This window comes from Schistocerca piceifrons, chromosome 4 (genome assembly GCF_021461385.2).
Source record: "Schistocerca piceifrons isolate TAMUIC-IGC-003096 chromosome 4, iqSchPice1.1, whole genome shotgun sequence".
Classification (NCBI taxonomy): Eukaryota; Metazoa; Arthropoda; class Insecta; order Orthoptera; family Acrididae; genus Schistocerca; species Schistocerca piceifrons.
Window position 1 is genome coordinate 816,825,241 of NC_060141.1, and position 17,962 is coordinate 816,843,202.

Here is a 17,962-nt window from a genome sequence, read left to right on the forward strand (position 1 = left end):
TTTTAGTAACCACCCTTTATGGAAGTATTGGGTGAAGATGTCTCAATAAGAAGTCTTTGCAAACTTCTGTGCTGTATAGATATTGACCAATCATCTGCACAGCCAACGTATGTGGGTTGTATTAGATAAATATCACCTACATTTAAATTAAACTAGACAGAATTGAGGACTGATCTGTGTGCTAAGCCATTATGCAATACTTCTGTTCAGATACTGCCATTCCTTTTAGTTATAGCAAATTTCTTTCCAACTAATATGTTGTCAAATAGTTTCATTGCCATGAATTACAACTTGTTCCACAAATATGGACAAAGATCTAAAGCCAGGAAGCACAGGCAGTTGGATAATCCCAAAGATCCCCAGATAAAATGAACTTGCAAGATATGAATATCCAGTGACTATGGACATTCAATGCTTTGACTCACAAATTGTAGAAATTCAGTGTGGTAAGGAAGCTAGAAAATCTGAAGAACTAATTTGAATGTTCAATCTGGATGTAGTTGCAGTCAGTGAAACGATTAGGAAGAAAATCATTTCTGTTAAGATGAATTTGTCATGAGCAGAAATGTGGGACAGAGGCTAAGTCACTGAATGCTCTAATCTCACAACAGAACACTATATCATGGACAGAACAAACTAAGTCTGAAAAACAACTTCTTATACCAGGTACACTAGCCAGAGGTGTGCAATAACAGTGAGGTAACACTTATGTCAAGGTGAACATGACTGAGTTAGAGGTGGCTGGTCCTATCTCTAAACATGTCAACTGGCCAGTGGAGTGCATGGATGAGAGGGTGTGTGCATCCACAAGTGGCAACCTCTGATCATTTAACTTCCAGCTGCATCTGACTTGCGTGGTGCACAGTACAACTGCTTAAAAAGATTTTGGGTGTGGATCTGTGCAGGTCAGTACAGCAGACAATTCAGTGTTAAGATTATTCTCATCAGAATTGACAGTAAAAAAACTAATGGTTATGGTTCAGGTTTATCTGCCAATGTAAATGTGATAATGAGAGATTGAAAGTATTACAAAATGCATATGTACAGAGAATGGAAATCTAATAATCATGAGTGACTGGAATGCTATAGTAAGCAATGTAATAGAAGACAGTTGGAGTGAGCTTGGCAATAGGAGTGATGAAATAAAAACAAATTCAATTGTTCTGTAAGTTTCAGTTAATTATGAATATGCTATTTGAAATTACTAGAGGAAAAAGTGTATTTGGAAGTAGTCCAAGACAATTAGAAGATTCTAGCTGGATTAGATCACTTTCAGACATTTTGTAAAATCTGATACTGGATTGCACGGTGCACCCAGGAGCAGGTAGAGATTCTTATCACAATTTAGTTATTATGAGCAATAGGCTAAGGTCTAATAGACCTGTCCAGAACTATTAGTGGTGGAGGAAATGGGGTCCTTTGAAGAATGGAATGAGTTTGAAGTTCTCTGAAGTAATAAACATTGTGGTAATGAATACTGCAACAAGCAGATCAGTTGAGCAATGGATTTATTTGAAAAGGGCAATCAAGAGTTGGAAAGACAAATTGAAGTATGCATGAGGTAACTGAATAAATTTTACAGAAGAAATAACGAAACTGATTCATGAAGTAAGTAAGTACAAAAATGTGCAGTAAGGGACAGAAATACATTAATTTAAGTCACTTATGAGTGAAATGAACAGGAAAGCAGAGAAGCTGAACTGAAATGACTGCAGAAAAAATTTGAAGAAATCAAACATGAAATGGTCATTGGTTGGGCTATTCAGCATGTAAGAAAGTCAAAGCAACCTTTGGTGCAAATTAAAGCAAAGGAACAAACATTGAGAGTGCAAAAGTAATTCCACTGTTGAACTCACAGGAATGAGCTGACAGGTGGAAAGATTACATTAAGACTTTCATGTCTGGTAGGATTTGATGACATTACTGAAGAAATACAAGATATAGGTGATGCAATGAAGATTAGGAGTTTAAAAAAGTATTTGGAGACCTGCAATCAGATAATGCTGGAGGCATACAAAGTAATGTCCGAAGTCCTAAAACCACCAGTGGAGGAGTTAGGGGGGAAGCAGGATGGGAGGGGAGGGGAATCACTTCCGGAACAATTATGTAGAAGTGAATTACATATTGCGGTAAACCAGAAAAGAGAATTTACGTGTTTGGCCTCTGGTTTTACAGAGGAATGATGAATTCAGTGGACTGATATGGTAAGAAAATTTAGAGCTTCACCACAAAAACAGTGACAAGAACGGAAAAAATGAAAGGGCATGTGTTAAGAGGGCATCAAGTAACTTCCATCATACTTTAGGGATCTAGAGAGTTAATAGTTTCAGGAGATGGCGGAGTTTGGAATATGTCCAGAAAATAATTAAGTGTGCTATAGTGTGAGGTGAAGTAGCTGGGATAGGAGAGGAGTTCACAGTGGGCCACATCTAACCAGCCAGAAGACTGATAAAAATATCCGTACTCCCTATGAACTCTTCTGGATCATATTCAGCAAATTTGATAAGAGAACTTGTACTGTAAATCTGTAGATAAAATGCCTAACACTTTGGTCAGTTGTCCAAAATACAATCAAGGGATATTTCGGGGGGGGGGGGGGGGGGGGGGGAGGGGGAGGAGTTTAGGGCACTCTACTGAGGTCATTAGCACCCAGTCACAATTGTTAGAGCACATAGAATCTAGTAAAACTCAAGGGGGGTGGGGGGGGGGGGGGGGGGAGACACCAGAAAGTTCTTACAAAGACGCAGATAAAATAAGTGAAAGAGATGTCTTTGGACAAGCCAGTCAAAGTAATGAAATGAAGAACACAAGCAGCTGCTCGAGCGTCATCAGCTAAAGTATCCTGTAAAGTAGACGGCAGAGACAGGACAACACGAGATTGACTAAAACGGGGACACGACAATAAAACATGGTGCACTGTTAATGCATGACCACAAGGGCACTGTGGGGCTGGGTCACTGGAGAGCAGGTAGCAGTGGCTAAACCGGCAATGCCCAAGCCACAACCTGGTCAGAAGGACCTCCTCTCGCCGAGATGGTCGGGAGGAGGTTGCCCAAGCAGTTGGGAACGGTTTTACTGCCCGGAGCTTGTTTCCTTGAAGTGATGACCAAGCATCCCACCACAACGACACAAGCCTCTTACAAACAACCCTACTAACGTCAGATGACAGGACACAATGGGAGGCTGACAGACAGGAGGACTGCAGCCTTGGCTGCAGCATCAGCAGCCTCATTCCCAGGCACTCTTACATGGCCGGGAACCCACAGAAAGCTGACAGGAGAGCTATCTGCAGCAAAAGAATGGAGGGACTGCTGGATCCATTGCACCAAGGGATGGACCGGATATGGAGCTCCAAGGCTCTGAAGAGCACTGAGTTAGAGCAGAGTACATACGATGAATGGCGGTGGCGGCGGGCATACTGAACGGCCTGATGGAGAGCAAAAAGCTCGGCCGTAAAGCTGGAACATTGGTCGAGGAGCCGGTATTTAAAGGCCACTGCCCCGACGACAAAGGCACAGCCAACACCATCGTCAGTTTTGGAGCCATCAGTGTAAATAAAGGTGTGACTGGCAAGTCGCGCACGAAGTTTGACAAACCATGAGCAATACACTGCAGCCCGGAGTACCCTCCTTCGGGAGCGAGCTGAGGTCGAGATAAATATGAACCGGAGCCTGGAGGAGCCAAAGTGGTGTCGGGCTCTCACCCTCTGAAGGTGGTAGGGAGGGCAAAATCCAATTGTCAAAGCAGGCGACGAAAGTGGACTCCAGGGGGCGGCAGGGCAGACACATACAACCCAAACTGACGGTCGAGAGAATCGGCGAAGGAGGACTGGTAAGAGGGGTGGTCGGGCATTGACAACAGCCGGCAGGCATACCGACAAAGCAGTACGTCACGCCGGTAGGTCAATGGTAATTCGGCAGCTTCAGCATAAAGACTCCACAGGACTAGTGTAGAATGCTCCGGTCGCAACACGTATCCCCCGATGGTGGATGGAGTTGAGCCGGCGTAAGAGGGATGGCCGAGCGGACGAGTAGACGAAGCTCCCATAATCCAGCTTCGACCGGACTATGGACCAATACAAGCGAAGCAGGACAGTGCGATCTGCTCCCCAAGATGAACCGCTAAGAACTCTTAGGACATTAAGGGAACGTGTACAACGGGCCGCCAAATAAGAGACATGTGGAGACCAACACAGTTTCCTGTCCAACATGAGCCCTAGAAACTTAGTTGTTTCCACGAAGGGGAGAACAATGGGACCGAGATGTAAGGATGGCGGAAGGAATGCTTTATATCGCCAAAAGTTGATGCAAACCATCTTCTCTTCAGAGAACCGGAAGCCATTTGCCACGCTCCATGAGTAGAAGCTGTCTAGACAACGCTGAAGGCAGCGCTCCAGGAGGCATGTTCTCTGGGCACTGCAGTAGATCGCGAAGTCATCGACAATAAGAGAGCCCGAGACATTAGGTGGAATGCAATCCATAATTGGATTGATCCCTATGGCAAAAAGGGCTACGCTCAAGATGGAGCCCTGAGGCACTCCGTTCTCATGGAGGAAGATGTCTGACAATACGGAACCCACACGTACCCTAAACTTTCGATCTGTTAAAAAGGAATCAATAAAAAGTTGCAGGCGACCGCGTAGGCCCCACCTGTGCATAGTGCGGAGGATACCTCCTCTCCAACAGGTATCATAAGCCTTCTCCAAATCTAAGAACACTGCTACCGTTTGGCGCTTTCACAAAAAGTTGTTCATGATGAATGTCGACAAGGTCACAAGGTAATCAACAGCGGAGTGGCGGCAACAAAAGCCGCATTGAACATTGGTAAGTAGCCATCAAGATTCAAGAATCCAAACTAACCGAGCGTTAACCATGCACTCCATCACCTTACAGACACAGCTTGTAAAAGAAATTGGGCGGTAACTAGAAGGAAGGTGTCTATCCTTCCCGGGTTTGGGTATAGGAACAACGACGTGTCACGCTAACGCATGGGGACTTTACCTTCAGTCCAGATGTGATTGTAGGTATGAGGAAGGAAGCTTTTGCCTGCCGGAGAAAGGTGTACCAGCATCTGAACATGAATGGCATCTGGCCCTGGAGCAGAGGACCGGGAAAGTGCAAGTGTACGTTCGAGTTCCCGCGTAGTAAAGGGGGCATTATAATTTTCCAGATTCAGCGAGTGGAAGGAAGGTCACCGAGCCTTTTTCTGCCTCTTTCCTGGGAAGGAAGGCACAGTGGTAATGGGCGGAGCTTGAAACCTCCACGAAAAAGCAGCCGAAGGCGTTTGAGACATCCACAGGATCAACAAGGACCTCATTACTTGAAGTCAGGCCAGGTACCAAGGAGTGGGCCTTAATGCCCGACAGCCAGTGAAGGCCACCCCAGACGACAGAAGAGGGAGTAAAACTGTTAAAGGAGCTGGTGAAAGATGCCCAATAAGCTTTTTTGCTGTCTTTGATGACTCTACGGCATTGCGCTCGGAGTCGTTTGTATCCAATACAATTCGCCAATGTAGGGTGGTGGCGAAAGGTGCGTAAAGCACGTCGTCAAGCAAGGATAGCATCTCTACAAGCCTCATTCCACCAGGGGATGGAAACGCGACGTGAAGAAGAGGTAGTAAGAGGAATGGAATGTTCAGCAGCATTGATGGTAACAGCCGTCAGGTATTCGACCTGACTGTCACAACTGAGAAAATCGTGGTCCAGAAAGGTCGCCAGGGAGGAGTAAAGTCCCCAGTCAGCTTTCGGTATGTTCCAGCTCGAAGGACGTGGGGATGAGGTGTGGTGCAGGAGACGAACGACACAGGGGAAGTGGTTGCTCGAATATGTGTCATGAAGGACATACCACTCGAACCGACGGGCAAGAGTGGTAGAACAGATCGTGAGGTCCAAGTGGGAGTAGGTACGAGTAGAGTCCGAGAGGAAAGTCAGGGCACCAGTATTGAGGCAGACAAGATTGAGATGGTTGAAGACATCCGCCAAGAGGGAGCCTCTCTGACAGGATGCAGGAGAGCCCCAAAGGGGACGATGGGCATTGAAGTCGCCAAACAATAAAAACGGCGGAGGAAGCTGAACAATCAGGTGCATCAAGTCAGCCCGACTAACTGCGGATGACTATGGAGTGTAGATGGTACAAACAGAAAAAGTAAAGGCAGAAAGAGTAATACGGACAGCTATTGCTTGGAGTGGGGTGGTTAATGGAATGGGATGGTAATAGACATCGTCCCGAACATGACTCCACCATGAGCTGGAATACCGTCCGCAGGGGTGAGGTCACACCGCTCCGAGGTATAGTGGGTGAAAGCAATACGGTCAGTTGGGCACAACTTTGTTTCCTGGAGACGAAGAACAAGCGGACAGTGCAGGCAGAGGAGCAGTTGTAATTCCTCCCTATTAGATCAAATACCTCTTACGTTCCAATGTAACAAAGCCATCGCTAGTCAGAAAAAAGGGAACGAAACGGGTGAAGAGCTGGTCACCTAGGCAGCCGCGGAGGGCCAGGTTTCGAGGGAACAACACTACATCCGGCAGGAGGCGGATCCTGTTCCATTGAGTCGTCGCCAGCTGCAGCCGCTTTCCCGGGTTGCGTAGGAGGGGCAGCATCATTCGCCGACGAGAGGCCAGCTGAGAGCCTGGCAGCAGAGCATCCCGGCAAAACTGAGGACAGCCAGGAACAGCGACTATCGGATGGAGCATCAGACGAAACATGCCGGGGTGGAGAGAGGGATAAAGACTTCTTCTTGGAGGCCTTCTTGGAAGTCCGATGAGGCACGGGGATGATGGGCTGGACCCGAAGAAGGTCCTCATGCGCAGGGTCCGTTTTGGAACGCCGGACCTCTGAAGCCGGGTCCAGATCATTTCCACGATGGACGCCTGAGAAGATCGCTTCTCAGGCAGCGGAGGGGGAGGAGGAGGAGGAAGGGTGGCCCCTGGGGCAGAGGGGGCAGGGGCCGTGCGGGAGGAGGATTTGGAAGGGAGGGATTTTGGAGGTGGAGGCATAGACCTAGGATGGGGTGAGGAGGTGGGGGGGACAGGATAGGGGTGAGGATACTGCGCAAGGAGTGGACACGACTGAGGCAAACGAAGTTTTCAACGTCACGGGATGGAGACTGTCATACTTCTTCCTGGCCTCAGAATAAGAGAGACGATCCAAAGTTTTTAATTCTTGAATCTTCTTCTCCATCTGATATGCGGGGCAGTCTAAACATCTAGGCGAGTGGATGCCAGGACAATTGACGCACCGAGGTGGTGGGGTGCATGTATGTTCCTCATGAAGAGGACGTCCACAATCGCCACAAAGGGGCTCAGCCTCACACCGTGATATGTGCCTAAAGCGCAAACACCGAAAGCAGCGCATAGGAGGCGGGATGTAAGGTCGCACGTCACACCAGTAGCACATCACCTTTACCTTCTCCGGGAGAAGGTCCCCCTCGAAGGCAAGGATGAAGGCCCCGTTGTCGACACGACGGTCTTTGGGGCCGCGCTGGACTCGCCGGATGAAATGCACGCCTCAGCGCTCCAGGTTGGCCCTGAGCTTTTCATCAGATTGCAGCAGGAGGTCCCGATGAAAAATAACCCCTGCATCCTATTCAGTGCCAGATGCGGGACAATGGACACTGGGATGTCCCCTAGTCGGTCGCATGCCTGGAGCGCCGCTGACTGTGTGGCGGAGGTGGTCTTTATAAGAATGGACCCCGAACGCATTTTACTGAGAGTCTCGATTTCCCCGAAGATGTCCTCGATATGCTGAACAAAGAACATGGGCTTGGAGGTGGCGAACATCCCCCATCGGTTCGGGAACAGACCAAATAGCGGGGGAAGTACTTCGCCCCAAGCTGGCGGGCCTGTCCTTCCTCCCACGGAGTGGCCAAGGGGGAAAGGGCAGGAGAACCAGAGACAGTACCTTTCTTTTTAAAAGACTCGGCCGCAGAGCGGCCTGATACATGTTGACGTTTCATCTGTGAAACGTCCGCCCCAATACCACCCACTCCGACCAGGGGCTCTCCCCACGGGCGCCACCCAACCTCAGCAAGGGCCACCTGGCAGGTGGACCATTGCCGGGAGTCCTGATGCCCCAAGGAGATGGGCATGTACTCCTTGGCCGACGTGGGGAGGGTACAGCTCAGGTATCGGCAGTACGATCCCTGTATTGTCAGGGGGCTACAACCTAGAGGGTACATGACGACCCCATCACAACGGGCTGGCTACCCTGCTGGATTTCAGGTGCCACGGAGAGTCCATCATGATCGTAGGTGCAGATGGGGACGCACTATGGGCATAACTTTTACAACCCATCAGGCGTTTAGGCCCAATTTGAGGAATAGTGGGTGTGGTTACAATGCTGTTACAATGCTGAGTGCCAAGGTCTTAGTGCACTGAGGACCAGTGATACACCACGTAAGGCGTCCTTCCCCAAAAGGCTCATACTTCTGCAGAATTCTGAAAAATGGAGGTCAAACCCGAAGGGGGAGCATCACATGGAAGGCCGAAACGGTTGAAACTCCTTTTAGTCGCCTCTTACAACAGGCAGGAATACCTCGGGCCTATTCTTACCCCGGACCCGCAGGGGGACAATCAAGGGAGTCCACCACATATTTTTGTGGCATCCTATTATGCAGTAATGTCCTGCTTCATTTGTCTCATTCCATGACATAATTCACTCAATCACTTTATTTAATTAGACATTTCTCTTTTGTTATTTGTCTTATCTCTTAAAGATGCTATCCACTCTAACTGCTCTTCCAAGTGATCTTCCATATCTCACAGAATTAAAATTCATTCATAAACCTCAATGTTTTCCTTTCAACTTATTTTTTAAACTTCTTGTTCAATGTACAGACTTAATAGCATTGTGGCTAAGCTCCAGTCCTCTCTCACTCCGATCCAAAACATTCCCATTATGTGCCTTTCAACCATTACAACTGCAGTGTGGCATCTGCACAAATTCTTAGTAACTTCTCTTTTCATGTGAAGAATGCAAACTGAATACCTTTTTTTCCATCTAAATTTCCAGATTGTTCCTTTATTGAGAAAACAGTTTTGGTGATACATTATGTCATCTTCAGGCCCTATTCCCACCTCTGGTCCAATAAGAATAGGGACCAGTATTCAATGACTGGCATCTGTAGATTTGCAATACAATGATCACTTCAAACATCTGCTGACTTAAATTGTACAGATTAGAAAGCTCTGCAAAATATTCTGCAGGCCTCCAGTATTGTGGTAAAGGCCTGTGAGATGGGTATCTTAAACTAGACTGACTTCGGTAGCCTTTATGCAGTACTATCATATTCTAAAGTTGCTCTCAGTCTGGCCAACAGTTTACAGTATATGCTTCTGTGTGTTAAAAGTATTCTTCACATCTTTTCCTCATTTATGTGATTAACCTAGTGTCTAACTAGTCCCATATGGAAAACAGAAGATTTACATGAATGTCTCTGTTTTCTAAGGAGTTAAAGTATCATTACTTTTACCTACCTTCACTTTGCAAATCATCATCATCAGTTTTCTGCCAAAAGGCATGTTTTCACATGTTAGTTCTCCAGGCTCTCCAGTCTTCTGTTATCCTCTTCAGGTCTGCGTAATTTCCTCTTCCCTTTATATCATCTGCCATCTATCATCTTTTATCTCCTCCTTCCTCTCAGTCTGCTCACACAAACCAATCCATCCAAAGCATCTGCTAGCAAGCACTCCTTTCTTAATGAATGTCCCAACCAATTCTATTTCCTTTTTCTTACAGCCTTCAGCAGACATTTTCTCTGAACAACCTTTTCCAATACTCCATCACTGACTCTTTCCATCCAGCTTATTCTCTCCATTCTCCTCCACGTCCACATCTCAAATGCTTCTTACCTTTTTCATCCTCTCGTCAGTGTCCATGTTTCTGCCCCATATAGTGCCACACTCCAGACAAAACAATTGCCAAGCTTTTTCCTTAGACCTTTATCTAATTTGCCACATTTGCATTCAGCAGAAAGAGGAGACTTATGTGCCAAATTGGACTTTGCAAATGGAGCCATTTTTTATTTATTTATTTTGTGTCATGCACTTTGATGTCTTGGACTTGCAGTTGGATGTTCTAAATATTTAGAATCCATGGTATTACTGGGCTGCAGGTTTGATTATAAGCTTACATGGATGTCATACTTATGATCTGAATTGTGATTCCTTATGTGATCCACATGTTAAATAAAGTACATTAATGAAGACTGTAGGGAATAGACCATGCTTGCCTGTCTGTCACAGTTCAATGTAACTAGCTCTGGAATTCCCAGCTTTATTATGTACTGTGTATTTCCTGTATCTCTTACACCCCTATACCATAATACATCTTTTACTATACACAAGAAGAGAATCAAATGAACCATGGAAGAAAATCATTTTATATGGAAGATACTGAGGAGTGAACTACGCATCAAAGTTATTCAAGATAACTTCATGACCAAGTCAGATACTATCTGAAGGTAGGCTCATCCTGTCTATTAATGTCTGGACACGAAAATAACTTTTCTTTGCTAATCTTTTCATTTCACCAGGCATACCCAATGCCTATTTTTGTCCTTCAAATGGATCTGGTATCTAATATCTCACTCCAGCTGACTTACAACTGATGTTCAGCTTTCTGTGGATGCACAGTGACCACTAAACCTCAGATTAAAATGAGTGGCTGGTGCATGTAGTGGGCGATCTGAATGTGTACAACATCTAAGAACCACAATTGTAAAAAACTCTATACAGCACGAGATCTGTTACGTAAATCCTCCTTGGTTTCCTCCACTTCCATGAGATTCCCACTGCGTGACATCCTTCAAACACCTCCCACATTCCACTTTACCATATTTGATGTCTGGCAAATTCTCATTCTGTATTATAATTATTGGCTCCCCCTTTGGTATCTTGTTCTATCTTTTTCCTGATGACTGCTGGCCGTTTTCTGTATATCCACAAGATACTCTTCCTGCAGGGCATGTTTTACAGAAGTTCATTAGTGAGGCATAGTGGACTACTCAGGATTTTTTTTTTCCTCTTCTGTTTTATTTGATTGTGAGCTGCTGAATCAGAAAATATTTGAAGCTGGTGCTTTTGGTCTCTTCTTGATCAACTGAGGAGGGATGACCGTTTAAAGGTCTATAGGCATGTCTGTTGTAACTGAAGTCTGACAGTTGATTTTCCTTTTCCTCTTATTCACCCCTCATTGGCCACATAAAAGCCCACAGTTGAACAGAATGTTATTATTAAGACAAGAACTTTTTAAAATTAAAACCACCAACAGTGGCATATTGTGTCACAATATGTTCTTTATCTCCAATGTTCTTCTAAGATTTTATTATTTAAAATGTGATTACATTTGAGTCAAACTTCAGTTGCATATTTGATTTTTAATCTGTCAGCTGCATTACTGGTGCACTACTTTTATTTTTTAGAATTATTTGTTATAAATATGAAATAAGTGAGATTTTTTATTTTTATCACAAAATCAGAAATAAGAAACAGTACACTGCTAAAAAGTACCATTACACAGAATGTGTTTTTGTATTGTAGCAAATACCAGCAGCATCTTGGACCAAGAAACACTAAAAGAAGCTGGCATTAAAACAAGCAGAAGTGGTCGTCAGCTGACACGGTGTATGAAACATTGGCTAGGTAGTAACATTATACTCATTTACATCTCTTTGTTGATCATAAACAACTTAATGATAGATATTCAGAGTTACGTTACAGTTTCTACAAACATTATTCCTCAGATTCAAATTTTTGTTGACTTGGGGTAAGTGTTAAATACCTGTGGCTTTTGAAGCTGTAGTAAATGTCCTCATAGTAAATATTTCACTCTTCAGTGGAGTGTGCTCCAAAATGAAAATTGGTCACAGATTAGAACTCTGTGGAGGACTCAGACTAACTGGGGCCCTTTGCCTTTCTGTGAATGTGCTCTGCTAACTGAACTTCCCAAGCAAAAGTCATTTCTGCCAATAAATGTCTTTCAACAATATTTGTCTCTGTTCATATCTCTTTCTCACATACATCTGTTCTTATACATCATGTTCTTTGTGCAGGTGAGAATACTGCCACATATATTGAGCAGAGGTTGAAGAGGATGAGACGAAGAGTAGGAGAACATACTATATAGGTATGAAGTAGATTATTAAAATATTCTAAACTAATTTGGCCACAAAATTTGTTGTTTGAAGCAGAAGTTCTCATTAATCTGTCCAACTCTCTAAGCTCTCTTTCTCTGGGATTACTTTCAGGCTTGTACCTTGATTTTAGTATCTGTTCAATATCAGACATGCCAGTACTGTTTCCATTTTACACTAGTAAAGTTTTGTGCATTATCAGAAATGATTGCTTCTTGATTGCCAACATGTGGAGTGTAATTTTTAATAGTCTGTCATGTTGTCACTTCACTAGTGGCACTTTCCAAGATATGTAAATTGACATTTTGAAAGTAAATCATATTGCAACAATGTGTTTAACACCTGCACAGCCCCAGGGAAGGGGCCTACCTAAAGTCAATGGCAAGGGTTTGCAGTGCTTTCTTGGCAATGATTAAGTGTAGCTCACCTTTGAAGCCATGGTTTGAAGGTTTAACATTTTGACAGACTAGGAATTTATGGATAATCCATTATAATCTCCTTTAGAGGAAAGGAAAATAGCAATAGTCATTGATTTTCCCTGCACATTTAGCCCCTCCAGGATCCCCAGTGCTCTATGGGTGTCCAAGGTTAGGTTCTCCCAGGTGCTGTATGGAATTCAGTTGCACCAGTAATCACACTGTGTGAAACGGCAGTAAAGTAATACATTATTGTGGAGCACACAGTATCTAAATAGTGCCTCAGGTGGATTAAGTGTAAATTGTATTCAGATTTCTCTCCACCTGTGGTCTCTGTCTGAGATGATACACATAACTGCAGATATTTAATGCAGATGATAAATGTTATCTTGTGTCATTAAGACTTTATATTTAGTACTTTGTCCCTCAGATCCCAAGTTACATCTTCTATCCCTCCCTTTACATAAACTATTTCAAAATCGTATTCTTGAACTGAACCAGTCTCGCATGCAGTAATTTGCAATCAAGCTTTCTTAGCTTAAAGGTTGGTGATCACAACATGCTTTGGTGTTATTACCAAAAAAAAACAATTGCTTCAACATCTTTGACATTTTACAATCCTATGTCTACCCTGTGCAGCGAAGTCATGTAAGGAAGTAAGCCAACCGCCAATAAATGTCTTTCAGCAATATTTGTCTGTTTCTGTTCATATCTCTCACATACATCTGTTCTTATAAATAATGTTCTTTGTGCAGGTGAGCATACTGCCACATATATTGAGCAGAGGTTGAAGAGGATGAGACTAAGAGTACAGCAGTCCAAGTGTGAGGTAAGCTGTAATTGGAATACCTTACAAGGTCTGTTGCACAGTTTATATCAGCTCTCTGATGTGACACCCATGCTATATGTGCTACCCATATTACCTGGGCTCTTTCCATCCTGGCTTCATTGTTTCTTTCCATGCACTCATACGTCCCTGGCAAAAGAAGTTTCTCAGTATCCTGGTTGAAAAAGTTCACTTTTTGCATGTACACATTAAGCAATATTATTCTTCGAAACTACTCAAGGTAACTAATGTGAATCATTTGCAATACTTCCCCTTGAGGGAAAACCTTTTAGTCTGACCTAGGACTAAAAAAAGGATAATTTGTCAGTTTCATGCAATTATGTTCGAGTTTATTTTCTTCATTCAGTTTTCTTCACACACATACATTTTTCTTTATTTAATTTTAAATTTCTCAATAAATCATTCAATATAGAGATGAACCCCTCCACATACAGAGGAGTCCAAAAAATGTATCCACTGTTTAGAAGTCCGTAACTTGCAAACTAATTGATGAAGTTCTCATTTATGGTGGAAGTGTAGCTTAAAGACAAACTTAAAGATATGACAGTGTTCAGAAAGGTCACCACTAACGTCACCACAAATGTCACCAAACTGCAGCACAAACTACTGACTGCAACGTGTTCAGTTGGATATTTGCACATGAATGTATGATGGATTCTCAAATTTCATCCAATGTGCATGGCTTTTGTTGATAAATGATGTCCTTCAGTGTTCCCACAGGTAGAAATCTAGGAATTAGGTCTGGGGAACGTGGTGCATACTCCTCAGCACCTCTACGGCCTATCCATCTTCCTGGTAGATTTTCATCGAGATCCGCCCTAACACAATTTTGGTAGTGGGCTGGGGCACCAGCTTGCTGAAAGTAAACTCTTCCATCTCCATACAAGTCTTGGATGGCAGCTAAAACAGATGTCTGAAGCTTCTGAAGGTACATGTCTCTGGTAACTGTGCCATCAAAGGAGAATGGCCCAATCAAGCCCCAGTAAGACAACCCATACCACACATTTACTCCTGGCAAATTCACGGCTTTGTCTACATGGATGTTCGGATTTTCGGTGGCCCAGTAGATTCAGTTGTGGCAATTTACTGCACCATTGAGTTTGAACTGTGCCTCACCAGACCACACAATCATCTCTGCAAACACTTCATTGCGCATCATGTTAGTAAATCACTCACAATACTCCATTCTACAATCTGGGTCATCCTCGTTTATTGCATGTAGCCATTGTGGTATGTAGCACTTCCACTTTGCTGTCTTCAAAATTCGCTTTACACTTGAGCGACTCACTCCAATTTCATGGGCACACTGTCTCAGACTTCTGTGGTGAGCAAGTGAATTATTGTAACACACAATGGGAGTTAGCTGGACTTGTTACTATTACAGGTCATCCAGATCATTATTTGTGTACATTTAGCACAGCCTTCAGCTTCAAATTTGTCTCGAATGCAACGAATCATTAAATGTGTGTGTGGCTCTGATACTCATTTTGCCATTGCCGTTGAACCTCATTAATGTTTTCATACTTAAAATACCATTCCAAAACTGACTTCCTTTCATCGAATGTAAGCCTTGCTCCAGCCATGTTTACTTGAGTAACTAGGTGCAACTAAGAACAAAACAAGATCTGCAACTCACATGACAAAACAAAACAATGCAATACAATGCTTGTGTGGTGATTACCGGAACGACAAACTATTACACTACCAAAGATGAGACAACTATCAATTAGTTTGCCAGTTATGCACTTTTTATTTTTTATTTATTTATTTATTTATTGTTCCGTGGGACCACATTTAGGAGAATGTCTCCATGGTCATGGAACGAGTCAATACATGAAATTATAACACGATTGTAGAAACACACAAAATGAAACAAGTCGTTAGTTTAAATAAAGAAAAATCAAGAATGTAACACTGGAATTTGCTTAATTTTTTATCTCTTCCAGGAGCTCCTCGACAGAATAGAAGGAGTGAGCCATGAGGAAACTCTTCAGTTTAGACTTAAAAGTGTTTGGGCTACTGCTAAGATTTTTGAGTTCTTGTGGTAGCTTATTGAAAATGGATGCAGCAGAATACTGCACTCCTTTCTGCACAAGAGTCAAGGAAGTGCATTCCACATGCAGATTTGATTTCTGCCTAGTATTAACTGAGTGAAAGCTGCTAACTCTTGGGAATAAGCTAATATTGCTAACAACAAACGACATTAAAGAAAATACATACTGTGAGGGCAATGTCAAAATTCCCAGACTATTGAATAGGGGTCGACAAGAGGTTTTCGAACTTACACCATACATAGCTCGAACAGCCCGTTTTTGAGCCAAAAATACCCTTTTTGAATCAGAAGAATTACCCCAAAAAATAATACCATATGACATAAGCGTATGAAAATATGCGAAGTATACTACTTTTCGTGTTGAAATGTCACTTATTTCAGATACTGTTCTAATGGTAAATAAAGCGGCATTTAGTTTCTGAACAAGATCCTGAACATGGGCTTTCCACAACAGCTTACTATCTATCCGTACGCCTAGGAACTTGAACTGTTCCGTCTCGCTTATAACATGCCCATTCTGTCTGATTAAAATGTCAGTTCTTGTTGAATTGTGGGTTAGAAACTGTAAAAACTGAGTCTTACTGTGATTTAGCATCAAATTATTTTCCACAAGCCACGAACTTACTTCATCAACTACATTATTTGATAATGTTTCAATATTACACACAAGATCCTTCACTACCAAGGTGGTGTCATCAGCAAACAGAAATATTTTTGAATCACCTGTAATACTAGAAGGCATATCATTTACATAAATAAGGAACAGCAGTGGCCCCAGCACCGACCCTTGGGGAACGCCCCATTTAACAGTGCCCCATTGGGACTGAACATCATTACCACTCTCAATATTGCGGAGGATTACCTTCTGCTTTCTGTTCTTAAAGTAGGAGGCGAACCAATTGTAAGCTACTCCCCTTACTCCATAATGTTCCAACTTCTGCAGTAATATTTTGTGGTCAACACAGTCAAAAGCCTTCGTTAAATCAAAGAAAACACCTAACGTTCTCAACCTTTTATTTAATCCGTCCAAAACCTCACAGAGAAAAGAGAATATAGCATTTTCAGTTGTTAAGCCATTTCTAAAACCAAACTGTACATTTGACAGCAAATTATGTGAATTTAAATGCTGCAGTAACCTTGTATATACAAGCCTCTCGATAACTTTAGCAAACACCGATGGCATAGAAATAGGTCTATAATTGTCAACATTATCCCTGTCTCCCTTTTTATAAAGTGGCTTCACTACCGAGTACTTTAATCGGTCAGGAAACCGACCACTGCTAAAGGAAAAGTTACAGATATGGCTAAGTACTGAGCTAATATACGTGGAACAATACTTCAGTATTCTGCTAGATACCCCGTCATATCCATGAGAGTTCTTGGTCTTTAGTGATTTAATTATTAACTCAATCTCCCTCTTGTCAGTATCATGGAGGAGCATTTCAGGTAACAGTCTCGGAACACTTTTTTCTAAGAGCGCTATATGATTCCCTGTTGGGACTAGGTTTCTATTTAGTTCACCTGCTATATTCAGAAAGTGATTATTAAGTACTGTACATATATGCGACTTATCAGCAACACGGACATCCCCACTACGCACTGATTCTATATCCTCGACCTGTCTCTGCAGATCAGCCACTTCCTTTACGACTGACCATATGGTTTTAATTTTATCCTGAGACTTAGCTATTCTATCTGCATACCACATACTTTTTGCCTTCCTAATAACTTTTTTAAGCACCTTACAATACTGTTTGTAATGGGCTGCTGCATTTAGATTTTGACTGTTTCTAACGTTTTGATATAATTGCCACTTTGTTCTACAAGATATTCTTATCCCTTTAGTCAGCCACCCAGGCTGCCTGTTTGTGCTAGTACCCTGTTTTAAACGTTCTAACGGAAAGCAACTTTCAAAGAGCACGAGAAAAGTCTTGAGGAAAGCATTATATTTATCGTCTACTGTATCAGCACTATAAACATCTTGCCAATCTTGTTCCTTGATAAGGTTTACAAAAGTCTACAGCAACTGGATCAGCTTTCCTAAAAAGTTGGTAACTATATTTAACATGTGTTGAAGCACAAAAATCTTTTAGACTTAAAATTTGTGCATCATGATCTGAAAGGCCATTCACCTTTTTGCTAACAGAATGCCCTTCTAATAATGACGAATGAACAAAAATATTGTCTATGGTTGTTCTACTGTTCCCTTGCACTCTCGTTGAAAAGAATACGGTTTGCATAAGATTATATGAATTAAGGAGGTCTACCAGCATCCTTTTCCTTGCACAATCACTTATACAATTAATATTGAAGTCACCACATATAACTAACTTTTTGTATTTCCTATAAAGTGAACCAAGAACCACCTCTAGCTTTAGCAAAAATGTTGTGAAATCGGAATCTGGGGATCTATAAATAACAACAGTAAGAAGTTTAGCTCCACTAAATTTAACCACACCTGCACAACATTCAAACACCTTTTCAGTGCAGTACTTTGAAACATCAATTGACTCA